General features: G+C 46.5%; 1 protein-coding gene across 4 annotated transcripts in view; it reads left to right on the top strand.

Moving 5' to 3' along the window:
* Positions 1–13,753, top strand: part of MTOR (mechanistic target of rapamycin kinase) — a 2,476,747-nt gene that overhangs the window by 1,650,885 nt on the left and 812,109 nt on the right. The gene's annotated exons all lie outside the window — the stretch shown is intronic.

A 13,753-nucleotide genomic window follows, 5' to 3' on the forward strand; every position in this document is an offset into this window, starting at 1 on the left:
AAATATTTCACAAATGGTGCATCGTAGGACCTTGAAACTTGGTTTTCAATGGGACCTTGAGTTTTGTTCCTGGCTTTCAGACACTTAAAATGAGCTTTGTCTGGTCCTTCTATGACCACATTGATGTTTTGTGCATTTCGGGCTTTGTGGTGCAAATATCTCTGAAACGGTGCATCCTACGCCCTTAAAACATAGTTTTCAAGGAGTTTTGTTCCTCACGTCGAGATGCTTAAAATGGCCCCCACCTTAATGTTTTGCCGCTTACGGCAACCGGCTCATGTGTGCCTGGTCTGAATTCCGTGGAACAGGGTAGGGTGTCCACATGTAATGTAGCCAGTGATGACCAGAGGGTCCTCACTGGTAAGTATGAAAACATTTGGTGCAGATTGGTGCAGCAGTGTGGAATTGTATAATTCTATTCAATACTCTATTCTATACACTTTATATATAGCACCGTACACCCGCAGGCCTCAGGACGCTGACAAGACTAACAGCAGGAAACATAGGGCTGAGAGGCTCATAATGCTCAGAAGACTCAATCTCTACCATTATCAAAAAGGAATGTCTTCAGGCACTTTTTAAATTGTGCCAAAGATGGAATTGTTCTAAGTGAAAGAAGGAGAGCATTCCAGAGCAAGAGAGCCCATGCGTCAAAGCCAGATCCTGCAATCTTTTTTTAATTTGATCGCAGAGTACGTCTGGAAGAAGTCTGCCTTCATACAAAAGCAGAGAAATGCTGGGGCATTACCCGGCAGACATTTGTATACTAGAGTAGATGCCTTAAATTGCACTCTTTGTTTTACTGGAAGCCAATGTAGAATCAGTCTGGCCTTGGACACATGCGCCCGCAATCCCAGTTCACAGACTGCACGGAATGCTCCATTGTAGATGACTTGTAGCTTCTGTGAAGAATCTGGTGGATCCCTCACTAAAACCCTGCCTAGAGTCTCCTCTTAGGTGGCCAGGAAAGGGGCAGAGGCTTCGTGATCCCAATCCTAGGGGTGGTGTACTTTGGGATTGTCACCTCGGGTGGAGACAGGGCCCAGAGTGGTGAGGATATTCCGTGGGGTGGGATGAGATGCAATATTTCTCTTCTGAGAGGGATACTTTTACCACTATGGCAGAAGAGGTTATGGCTTACTGTCATTTTAATATCTCACAACCTCCAGTTAGTAAGGTGGTAAAACCTAAGGTTATAACATCCCAACCTATTGTACCAAAAGAACAAATCTTTTGTATCCCTAAAGACAAATACCCTCCTCAATACCAAAGGTATACTACAAAGAAGGGTGGAAATATTGACTTCTCTACACCTTCTTCCTTTAGTGACATTAAAGCTTCTAACCCCTCTGTTAAAAGCGATAAGGTAATTACATCTGCCCTTAAAAATACACAAGAAGTAGGAACATCTCAATTTAAGAAAATGAACTCATGTCCCAGAATCCCATAGGGACTGAGACGAAGAAGAGTGCTGAAGAGGCATGTAGAAGTAAAGGACTGGCAAGTAGGCCTAAGAGCCTTTGCCAGAGTCAGGCAATTCACATTAATGACCTACACCTGAAATACATTGCCTGACCTAAGTGGTATAAAAGGCTGCAGCTGGAGGGAGAAGATAGATGGAGCTGGAAGGCTGGCAGTAGTAGCAGAAGGAGAAGAGCATGAGGCTGGCAGTTCATGAGGAAGAGTGTTTACTTAAGGGATGATGAGAGGGTCCTGTGTTCACAAACCCTGCTTTGTGGCTGCACTGAGAGAGACGTGCTGAGATTGAAGGTCTTCCCAGGTGCTGTAATTGTAGTGGCTGTAATTGTAGAGCCGTGATCGTGCTGAACCCGAGGCCTGTGTAAAGAAGCAAGCCGAGGGACAGAGGAGTGAAGGAGACTCCCCACTGAGGAGGCCGGACCGGAGACGCCCGTGCAGTGGAGAGTTGTGGGTGCCAAGTGTGCCTAAAGTGGTAGAAGAAGGAGAAGTAGTCTGGGAAGTGGAAGGAGCCCGCAACTGCAGTGTTCCTGGAGCTGGTGAGTGACGCTCTGTGTTCATGTTCACCCTGAAAATCTTGCTGCTAACTTTTACCAGCTCTATATTAACTTGCGTAAGAGTGGAAGCGAGTAGAAAACAGTTTCGAGGGGATTGTGTCCTCCGACGTATTACACATCTATGACAGGTAATGTCCACAGCTGTGCTGCTTCGGAAAATTTTCGGCAGAGGGCGTCCTGCATCGATGGCGCCGATCCGCTGTCCCTCGAGGGCCTCCGTCGAGGGTCAACGTCACCGGATGTTACATATAGGACACACGAGGCACGTAGCCTCAGTTCCGTTTTTTCCGCAAACGTGTTTGCTTCGGAATCTCAGCGTGCTCGATTCTTCTCTTCAAACCAATGTCTTCATCTTCCTCCACTAACCCGAGGTCGGGCTTTAAAAAATGTCGGGAGTGCGATTCGAAAATGTCCATCACGGACCTGCACAACATCTGCCTCTGGTGCCTCGGCGAAAGCCACGCCACCGACGATTGCGAGGACTGCCAGTCCCTGATGTCTAAGGCATTGCGGGAGCGCAAGGGGAAATTATAAAGGTAGGTAGGGTGTTTAAACCCCGTAAATCGAAGTCTGCTGGGCTTTCGACTGATGACTCGAGGGGCGACTCTCTGCGTCGGCTAAAATCCAGGGGGTCTCGGTCTAGAAGTGGTTCCCGCCATTCCTCTGCCTCGTCGAGGCATTCTAGGAAGCACCGTCACCGGTCGCCTTCCCTGTCCTCGTCAGAGGAGGACTCCCCCAGACGGTTGACTTGTCCCACCAAGTCTTTGTCGCCGGCCGAATGGAATTCATTCCACCAGCAGATGTTAGCGATTTTTCAGTTGCAAGGCACAGTTCCGTCCGTGTCTTCAAAAGAAGCCGGCAGGGAACGGGCTCAGTCCACCACTCGCACATCTTTGGGATCGGCGGGCGGCACGATCATTGGGAGCCGTAGAGGTCCCGTTCGGACAAGGACGATCGCCATAGCCGTGCCAGGTCCAGGTCCCGGTCCTCGACGCTATCGAAACAGTTGAAACCTGTGAATCCTTCAAAGAAGATGTCGACGCCATTGGTGCCATGTCTGTCGAAGGACTCTCTCAGGGCTCTGGCCTCAAAGAAGTCATCAGCGCCGTGTCCGTCGAAGGTCTTTCTCGGGGCTCAGACCCCGAAGAAGTCGTTGACGCCGTCAGCGCCTCGGTCGAAGGTCGACGCCGATTCCCTCCGCGCCCTCGATGCCGTTTGTGGAGGATTTGCCGGAGGTGCCCCTGAGGGCTGTGGAGCCTCCGAGGAAGGCTAGCAGTAAGTCTGTGATGCCTGTTTTTGAGCCCTATTCTGTTCCTCTTCCTAGATTGGATTTCTTCCAACCTTTGCAAGAAATTTCAGTGGTTGATGAACTGTCTGATCAGGAGATGGACTTGCCTGTGCATCCGGAAGTCCCTGATGACCTTTTGTCTGGGCACAGTCAGATGGAAGAGCTCTGTCAGTCATTGCATGACGCCAGTGGGCTCCACACCTCTCTAGAGGTGGATTATTGCCGGCATGAGCCTGGGGTGCATGCTGAATTTTCCTATCGGCGTCTCATGTCGAGGATGATGGAGTACTTGGGGTGGTCTGCCCCCCCTGTGTCGTTTGATCAGGATGACTTGACGGATATCCTGGATCAGGGTCCGTCCACTGACCCGGTATTGCCGTTTCACATGTCTTTGCAAATGATGGTGGCAGCGGCTTGGACTGCTCCAGAGAGTCTGCCGGCAGTTAACAAGTCGTTACCGAAAAAATACTGCCCATCCAGTAGTGACCCCTGCTACTTATCGGCGCACCATACTCCGTAGAGTTTGGTGGTGCAGGTGGCTGCGGCCACCGCAAACTTTGTGCAAGACGGCAAGGATGCTGTGTGCGAATCCCTTCAGTCGGGTTTGGACACATGGCTGCGAGCGCCGTGATACGCAGGTTTGTGTGGTTGCGGAAGTCGGGTTTTGCCCCGGATGTACAATCCCGTCTTCTGAACATGCCCTTTTATGGCGTTCACTTGTTTGGCAGCAAGGATGACGAGAGCCTTGAGAGGTTGCAGACCTCCAAAGCTGCAGCGAAGTCTTTGAGCGCTGCAGTACGGCAGCCTCCGCCTTTTTGTCCTAGGGGACAGCAATGGAGGGGAGGTTCCTTTCAGTACTACTCCTCTTTTGGTAGATCGAGAGGGGCTGCCAGTGAAAGGGGGCAATGACAAAGTACCCGTGGTGGTCGGGGAAATCGTGGTGCCAAAGCCGCTTGGGCAGTTGCCTCTTTGCCTTCTTTTTTTTAATTTTTTTTAAAAAAAAATTTATTGAAAAACTACAGTTTTTTATCAACAAAAAAAAAATCTTTTGTTTCAACTTCCACACAGCATAACGTAACATGCCTCGACTGTAGCAACAGAAATATTCAGTCTTACACGCAACCTTCTGAGGCCTCAGGCCTTATAGTTCCTTATAGTTGGGGGGGAACCTCAGAATAGCGTTTAAGTAGTTTACGATCGCGCAAACATATTTGGTGTTTTGTCCGGAAGAAATCAGGAGCCACCAAGTAGACATGTCTCCATCCTTAGGGGCATATTTGCCTAGATGAGTAGAACGAAGGTCATCAGTAGCTGGACACTTTAGAATTAAGTGTTTCAAAGTTTCAACCGAGACTGTACAGAAGCGACAAAGGTTATTGTTTACATTGAGCTGATTTCTTTGAAATATAATTTCCTTTGTATTCAGCGTATTTAAGCGGAAGCAAAGGAATTGTTCCCGGTAGTAACGAGTATAACATTGAGTCAGGTAATAAGGCTGGCAATTTAGGTTTTTTTTAGCGTTGCCTAGCCATTGGGAAGCAGCGAGGTTTGTATGTTTTTCAGCATTAACGATCCATGCCCACGCTTCAAATTTTCTTTTGGCCACTTGAGGACGGGAAAATAGGTCAAAATTGTTAATATCAGCTGCAGCAATCCACTCTTGAAATCTTATACTCCATTGGTCCAACAGGCAGCTGATTTTAGAGACGTCAGAAGCGGTGAATATTTTATAGGCTGGCGCACCGCCCACTTCTCTCATCTTACGCCACAACGAGATGGACTTCCAGATCACATGGGTAAAGAGTGAATTCAGCGATAGTCCATGACGTATCAATATAATTGGAATACAAATCGGAAGGTTGAGGACATGTCTCCAAAAGAGACCCTCTAATACATTCCAGTTTTGCTCCCTAATATTCCATCCCGCTTCTGCACCAAATGTTAAGATGGGAACTACCTTTTGGAGGTAGAACATTAAAACCGGAGTTAAGGAACATTTTCCAAAGGTTTTATTGATCTTGGCCGCTTGTAGCGCTAAACCCATTGCTTTCCGTTTTAGATCTTTTAGCCATTGTGCTTCACAGATTGAGTTGTTGAATTCAATACCCAAATAGCGGATCGAATTGACTGCAGTTAACGGCTGACCACCTACAGCCCATTTGAATGCACGGTCTCTTCTGCCTGTTGTAGATCCAATAGTCAAGATTTTAGTTTTGTCTGTATTGATGACAAGTTCGTTACTAACTAAGTAGTTATTCAAACAACTTAGAAGGCGTTGGAGGCCGATCTGTGTGCTATCAATCAAAACGGGATCATCAGCATAAGCGATGTAACGAACAGAAGTCTTATTTAGACATGGAGGAAAGCAGTGGGCTTGCTCGAGGTGAGTCGGGAGATCTGCTAAAAATAATTTAAATAGGTCTGCCGCAAGCGGGCAGCCTTGCTTGACTCCCCTTGCAGTTGGAATACTGTCAGATAGAATGCCATTCTTATTGATGCAAACTCGAAAAGAAGTATTCGTGTGCAGCGCCATTATTGGATTGAGGATGGCCATAGGGCATTTCCATTTAATTAATTTCGCCCATAACAAATAGCGATTGATTCCATCAAAAGCTTGCTTCATATCAATGAAGGCTAGATGAAGTTTAGATTTGCGTTTAAGGGCATTAAGTTTCAGGGCTGTTAAGATTTAGAGGTTTACATCTACTCCTGTGCCCTTAGAAAACCCTGTTTGACGAATATCGAGGATTCCTGAATTTTTCGCCCAATTCACAAGTTTCAGTCTAAGATTGGATCTAAAAAGTTTTCCAATAGAGTCCAAGAGGGCAATGGGACGATAGTTTTCAGGTCTGTCCCAACTGCCCTTCTTGTGAATAGGGATCACAATAGCAGTTAACCAGGACTCTGGCAAACGATTCGATTCAGCAATCTTTTGGAAAAGACACTCAATGAAGGGGGCCCAGATTTGTGGATTTTTCTTTAGCGTCACATTGCTAATCATATCTGGGCCCGCAGCACGTGAATTTTTGAGTGACTTGATGGCATCCACAATGTCGGTGTGCAACATTTGCACATCCCAGGGTGCTGATGTAGCAACAGAATCGGTTTGGGAATCTTGGAGTAGCTGTTGAACACTAACCCAAAGGGTTTGCACCAGGTGTCGCCGGAGATGGTGTTCTGCGTCGAATTTGATCCACTGTACGTGCCCATATTTAGTATTTTCCATATGTCGCGTGTATTCTTTGTAATCAGTAGCTTCATCATCAGTTCAGCGCGATCTTGGTCGACAATGGCTCTGCGGGATTTCATCCAATTTCCATAAGTATCGCGTCTAGCTTTTACTTCCTCCAGCAGAATCGAAATGGGTACATTTTTTTGATTTTTTATTCTGCGGACATCTTTTCTTAACTCTTTTTGTCATCAAGCATTTTGCTGAACAGATGATTGTGGATCTTGTGTTGCTGAGAGCTATCTTTGATGGTTATGATATGATTCATAAGAAGCGGAGTGTAGTCTACACAATTTGGCGAGTCAAGTAGGTTTTCCTTTAAAGATCAGATCGCTTTGACGCTTAGTCTTAGTCGGTTACCACTTGAATTTGTTTCTACTGATTCGGAATATAAGGGCAAAGAGGCCGACTCTGCCAGTGTAACAGTGAATGATCGCTCTTGGACGTTTTCAAGGAATGTAGTGCAATGACCTTCGTCTCAAAGTTGCTAGATACCCAGAAATAGTCAATAATGCTGTGCGTTGTTTGGCGATGCCAGGTGGGCTGGGCCGGAATGTCACCCAGCGAATTGCCATTCAGCAATACACAATCATGCAACTCCATTACGTTTGTCCAGCGTTGTTCTTTCTCGCTCAGCTCCTCGTAAGCTAGCTGGCGGTAGGAGTTGGTGTGTGGGTCATGCTTAAACCACGATCCATTTAAATCACTGCAGCAGATTATAATCAGATTATTATATTTCACGATTGCTTCATCCATTAATGTACTTATCGCTGAGGTAAAGACAGTTTTGCTTATTTTTGCTGGATTCCAATAGCAGTTAATAATCAACAAGGACGAAACTGCTTTTGAGGAGGCAGAACGTGAGTGCATAATTGATCCTTGAACATAAGGGTTAGGATTGGAACAGATTGGTGTGGACCAATCTTGAGATAGACGGACCATTGTCAATAAGCCTGCACATGGTCTGCCTTGTGTGGTTTTAATTGCAGGATTGACCAGTGTGACATAGCCGTCTCTCATCGGAGCATCAACTAACCAAGTCTCTTGCAGACAGACAGCAAACACATCATCTAGTGGAACATCAAAACCCTGAAACAAGTGTTCAGGCACTGCCGCACCTGCTACATCTCAGTCATGAAGCCATGTCCCATGGTTGCCAGTTGGGGGCAGGCTAGCTCAGCATCTCGGAGAATGGCGTGCCATTACTTCAGATGTGTGGGTTCTGGATACCGTAGCCCAAGGCTGCTGCCTTCCCTTCCTTCACCGGCCTCACGACAATCCACAGAGGAGGCTCTCTTTGACGCACCCGGATCCGCTCCTTGCGCAGGAAATCCTATCCCTGCTGGAGAAAGGCGCCATAGAACTGGTGCCTGTGGTGGAGAAGAACAAGGGATGGTATTCCCCATATTTTTTGATTCCCAAGAAAGACAGAGGGTTGCGACCCATCATGGACTTGCGTTGGTAGAACAAACTTCTCAGGAATGACAAGTTCAAGATGGTTACTCTTTCTCAGGTCTTCCAGGCCCCTCAACTTCAGGATTGGTTGGTGTCTCTCGACCTCAAGGACGCGTACTTTCATGTGCAGATTCATCCCAAGCACAGGAAGTATCTGAGGTTTGTGGCTGGCGGCACGCACTTTCAGTTTCGGGTCCTGCCATTCGGTTTGACCTCCTAACCTCCGCATGGTGAAGACCTCCGCCCGAGGGTCTTCACCAAGCTCATGGTGGTGGTGGCAGCGTACCTCAGACGAGGGGGGATTCACGTCTACCCCTACTTGGACGACTGGCTGATCCGAGCACGCTCTCCCGAGCAAGTGTTGGATCATCTCGGTCTCACCTGCCTCACCCTACACAGGCTGGGCTTCTCCCTGAATTTCAAGAAGTCGCATTTGACACCTTCCCAACAGCTCCAGTACATTGGTGCTGTGCTAGAAACGTCCCTGGGGAAGTGTTCGCCTCCCTGGGTCAGGGCTCATCACATTGTGCGGATGGTGGACAAGTTCCAAAGTGCCCAGTGTCTCCCGGCTTTCGACTTCCTAGGGTTGCTGGGCCTCATGCAATCCTGCATCTTTCTGGTGCCGGAGACCAGACTGCGGATGAGATCTCTGCAATGGGCTCTCAAACTGCAATAGTCCCAGTTCTCGGGCAAGATGTCGGATCCCATTCAGATTCCGATCTCGGTCGCACAGGATCTTCTGTGGTGGGCCGATGAAAGGAACCTGCTGAAGGGGGAACCGTTTTGGCAACCATGGCTGCAGGTGATGATTGTGATGGATGCTTCCCTCACAAGATGGGGTGCTCATGCCAACGAGCTGGCAGTCAGCGGTTGTTGGTCTTCGTCGGAGTCCAGATTCCACATCAACCTGTTAGAGCTGAGAGCCATCAGGCTCGCCCTGAAGGCTTTTCTGCCAACTGTACGGGGGAAAAGTGTTCTGATCATGACAGACAACACAGTGGCCTTGCATTACCTCAACAAAAAAGGGGGGACAGGGTCACTCCCGTTGTGCAGCGAGGCGATGCAGCTCTGGTTCTGGGCCATTGAACAGGGTCTTTCGATCTCGGCAGTTCATCTGGCCAGAGACGAAAACGCGGCGGCAGACGCTCTGAGCTGGCAGAGCGCAGTCTCACACAAGTGGAAGATGGCTCAGGAAGTTCTTCTGGAGATCTTCGCCCTTTGGGGAACCCCACAAGTGGATCTCCTCGCCACCAGTGTCAACCGGAAGTGCGGGAGATTCTGCTTAAGATAATTTCCTCCGAGAGGACCCTTAGGAGATGCGTTTGTGGTGGATTGGTCATTCCCACTGCTGTACGCGTTTCCTCCAGTCCCCGTCATTCCTCAGAGGTTCGGGACCCGCATGATCCTTGTGGCTCCGGATTGGGCCAGTAGAGCGTGGTACCCAGACCTTCTAGAATTGTCCATCTGCCCTCCACGACGTCTTCCTTACCGAGAGGATCTGCTCTCGAGCGAGGGGGGGTCAGGTTCTCCATCCAGAGGTCAGGACTCTCAACCTTCACGCTTGGTATCTGAAAGGTTTAGATACAAGGATTGGGACCTCCCAGATGATGTGATGGAGGTGTTGCTTTCGGCCAGGCGGCCAGCAACAAAGTCCCTGTACCGTTGGCGTAAGTTCTGCAACTGGTGCAGGAGACAGAATGTTGATCCTTTCCAGTGTTCCATTCCTATGGTTTAGTCTTTTCTACTTTCTTTAGCCCACAAGGGCCTTCAAGTGGGTACCATTATGGGTTACCTGGCGGCGCTGTACATATTTAAGCGCTCGTCTGAAGACTGTTCTTACTTTAAGATACCTTTGATTTCGCAGTTTCTAAAAGGGCTGACTACTGTGTTTCCGCTGTCCCCTTTCCAGGTGCCGGTTTGGGATTTGAATTTGGTTTTGAAGTTTCTGATGGGTGCTCCGTTTGAGCCCTTGCACTCTTGTCCTTTAAGACTGATGTCTTTCAAGACATGTTTTTAGTTGCGGTTACTTCCGCTCGCAGAGTGAGGGAGTTGCAGGCACTTTCAGTCAAGCCACCCTTTACTATTTTCCATAAGGACAGGGTTGTCCTTCGGGTGCAGCCTTCTTTTCTGCCGAAGGTCATGTCTGATTTTCATTTAAACCAGAAGGTTGTTCTTCCAGCGTTTTATCCTCCTGCGCATCCTGGCAAGGATGAGGAGAGGCTCCATAGATTGGATCCTAGGAGAGCTCTGAGCTTTTACATTTCACGGATGTCCCGGGTCAGAGTGGACGATCAGCTCTTTATCGGTTATGCTGGACACCGTTTGGGCCTTGTCCAGGTGGATTATCCTCACTATTACTGAGTGTTACCATTTGGTGGGTAAGGACCCTCCGGTAGGATTACGTGCTCACTCTACTAGAGGCGTGGCTACCTCCACTGCCCTTCAGCGGGGTGTTCCTATTCGGAATATTTGTGAAGCAGCCACATAGGCTTCTTTACATATTTTTGTCAAACATTACGCCCTGGATTTAATCCACGGGCAGGATTTGGCCTTTGGTAAGGCGGTTCTTTATTCCGCCATTTGATTGGGTATTCTAAATTTCTAAATTCTTTTCCCACCTCCATAGTTTGGTACTGTGGGAGTTTGTCATAGATGTGGAATACGTCGGAGGACACAGTCCCCTCGAAGAACAAGTTACTTAGCATATCTGGTAACGTTCTTTAGATGGGCTGTTCCTCCGACGTATTCCACATCGCCCTCCCAACCTGCCCCTCTGGAGAATTTCCTATGCGATTGCAGCTTACGTTTCCGCAAGGCTATCTGCAGTCAGACTGGCAGGAGATTGGTGCCACACGTTCTGGGAAAAAAACACAACTGAGGCTACGGGCGTCGTACATCCTATACGTAACATCAGGTGACGTTGAGCCTCGACGGAGGCCCTCGAGGGACAGCGGATGGACGCCATCGACGCAGGACGCTCTCTGGCGAAAATTTTCCGAAGCAGCACAGCTGTGGACATTACTTGTCATAAATGTGGAATACGTCGGAGGAACATCCCATCGAAAAAACGTTACCAGATATGGTAAGTAACTCGTTCTTTTCATTGTGAAGAGTACTATAGACAATGGAAATGTTTTGCATGCACTTCTTATACAAGTCTGAGTGCTTGCGTATAAAGAAAAGCTTTTCATTCTTCCTTTGCCAAACTGTTTAACGTTACCGGAGTGGTCGCATTTCTCCAATTAAGAAGTGAAACTATCACTCAGAAAACTAAAGCTGACTTTCACAAATTGTTGCAAGACTTATTACATCAAAGAGAGATCGTGTGTGAACAATTGTAGTTCCAGACTGGAGTCAGAGCATATCTCTGTGTTAAGAAGTGGGAATACAATTTTTTACAGTATTTTAAAGTTAACGATCTTCTTTAAAGAGTGGCTGCTTATACCTAAATCTGATTCTCTTTTGAATATTGAACCTTGTAACATCAAGAACAGGTATTTTAATAAATATAGAAGTTACTGAACTGACAAGAACAACACACATTACCCAAGCCAAGAGGCAACCCCTTTCTGTAGTGAAACCAGCCCTGTTGAAATCTATCCACTTGAATTCTGATGTTGTTAAAGTAGTTAAATGTCGAGTGTCCTCTGTTAGGCAAAGTTTGAATGCAGTACCCTCTGGGAACACTACAAACAACTATGACTACAGGTATAGGCAACCCAACCTTTGGTATAAACTTGTACTACACAGATTTGGTACCGTGTTGAGCAGCCAGGCTTATCTCAAGAGGGGAAATGTGAGCTGTAGTGGAGTTGCACAAAGATTCACAGTTACAGGTATTCAAATAAACTCTTACACTCAAGGTTTCTTGCATAAACAATAATTTATTTTTAAAGCCTTCTTTAGAAGGGAGCAATAGAATAATAACACACAAATATACTTCAATACTGTACACTCTGAGTTTCTGGATCAGACAAGGCCCTTTTGGGATTGCCCACAGACACAACCTACACCCACAGGTGACTTTAGTAACAAGGGTGCTGGGGACATTAATACCTTACTGTTGGCATACAGAATATTCTCAATAGTTTGTAAAAGGCAAAGGTTATTAGAACAAAATAAGTTTCAAATATTCTTAAACTGGGCAAATACTTTCAGATAGCAAGAGAAGAGTCCTTCAATTCAATAGGCTAAGCCAAAGTCAATTGGCAAAAGTCTTTGTATAGGATGCAGCACTTCAGGTAGGTAAATAGAAATGTCTTTGCACAAGTTCTTAGGAGTATTTGATAAAAAGAAGAATCAAATGTAGGGCCATAAGCTGATTAGACTTGTGAGTTGCAGACGTTACAAGCACTTCCACAGTAAAAGTTTTCTTAGGCTAGTTTTACAGTACCTTAGTAAAGAAGAAAAAGATGCAGATGAAGACTTCTGTTCCTCTACAGCTCTGCAGATCTCACTGTTCCTGGGCCTCAGTCGTGGGGACAAGAGAGAGGACATCGGGGTACTCCTGCACTGCACTGGCACGGTCAAAGCTGGCAACTGGCAAACTTTACTTTCAGTGGGTGTTTTGTGTTTCAGCTCCTTGCGGTACAGCAAATAGCAAGAAGCGTGTTTCCTGGCTGACAAGGTGGACTTTCCTCACATCTGAGGTCCCGGACTCAACTGAGGGGGGGGGGATCAGGCTTGGTTAGTCCTGCTTCATGGGAGTCCGGAGGATCTTCCAAAAGAGTTTTAGGCCAGCTTACAAGCAACGCACAGAATCTGGTGTCCCTATCCCTGGCTCTATGGTTTATTGCAACAAAGGAGTGGATTTTTGACTCTTTAAAGAAGGATCAGAAGAGTATAGCTCAGAATAGAAGTCTAAGAATGCTTGTTTGTGTCATTTTGATTAGTTAATCTATTTCCATCAGAAGTAGTGATATGGGTGATGAACAATTGTTCTTTCTTATTTTTTGAATATGAGGCTAGAATTTTCCCAGCTTTGTTGGAGCTCCTATATAGTTTAGATTTAGAGCGAAGTATAGCATTTGCAGCTTTGTCAGTGCACAATTTATTAAATTCAATACGTTTACTCATCAGAGTTTTTGCAGTAGTAGGATCTGGGTTGGTGTAATCAGACCTTCAAGGTTCCTAATCAGAGCCAATAAAGTGTTATGAGTGTATTCATATTGTCATTTTTTGTAAGCTGAAAATTGAATAATGAACCCACATAGGGAGGTTTTGAAAGCATCCCAATTGTAATGATTGGGAGTACGTCATGCGCGAACATGGAAAAAGAAATCTTCAATACACAACTTCGTTTTTTCAATAAAAGAGACATCTTTTTGAAGGGAAGAATTACATTTTGATCTTGGGGAGCGTTTACCAATTGATATCCATTTTAAAATGGTAGAAACAGGAGCATGATTTGAAATGGTTAGGGACCCAATTTCTGAATTAATAATTGTAGGAGTTAGCAACAGGTTAACGAAAATGTAGTCTAATCTAGAAAACGATTGATGTGGGGGAGAATAGAAGGTAAACTCTTTCACGTCTGGATGACAAAGAGGGCAGGAGTCAAACTTTTTATGGGACTTGAAATTGACGAAGTGGGAGGTAGATCCAGAGTGAAATCAACAACTTGGTTAACATCTCTGCAAAAAATAAGTATTTCCGAGTTCTTTTGAACAAGTTTCAATTTGAAGTTGGTCCAGAAACGGGGGTCAGGAGCGGTAGGTCCATATAAATTGACTATAGCAACTAGTAAAT

Source organism: Ambystoma mexicanum, chromosome 8 (genome assembly GCF_040938575.1).
Source record: "Ambystoma mexicanum isolate Mex_15411 chromosome 8, UKY_AmexF1_1, whole genome shotgun sequence".
In the NCBI taxonomy this organism is placed as follows: domain Eukaryota; kingdom Metazoa; phylum Chordata; class Amphibia; order Caudata; family Ambystomatidae; genus Ambystoma; species Ambystoma mexicanum.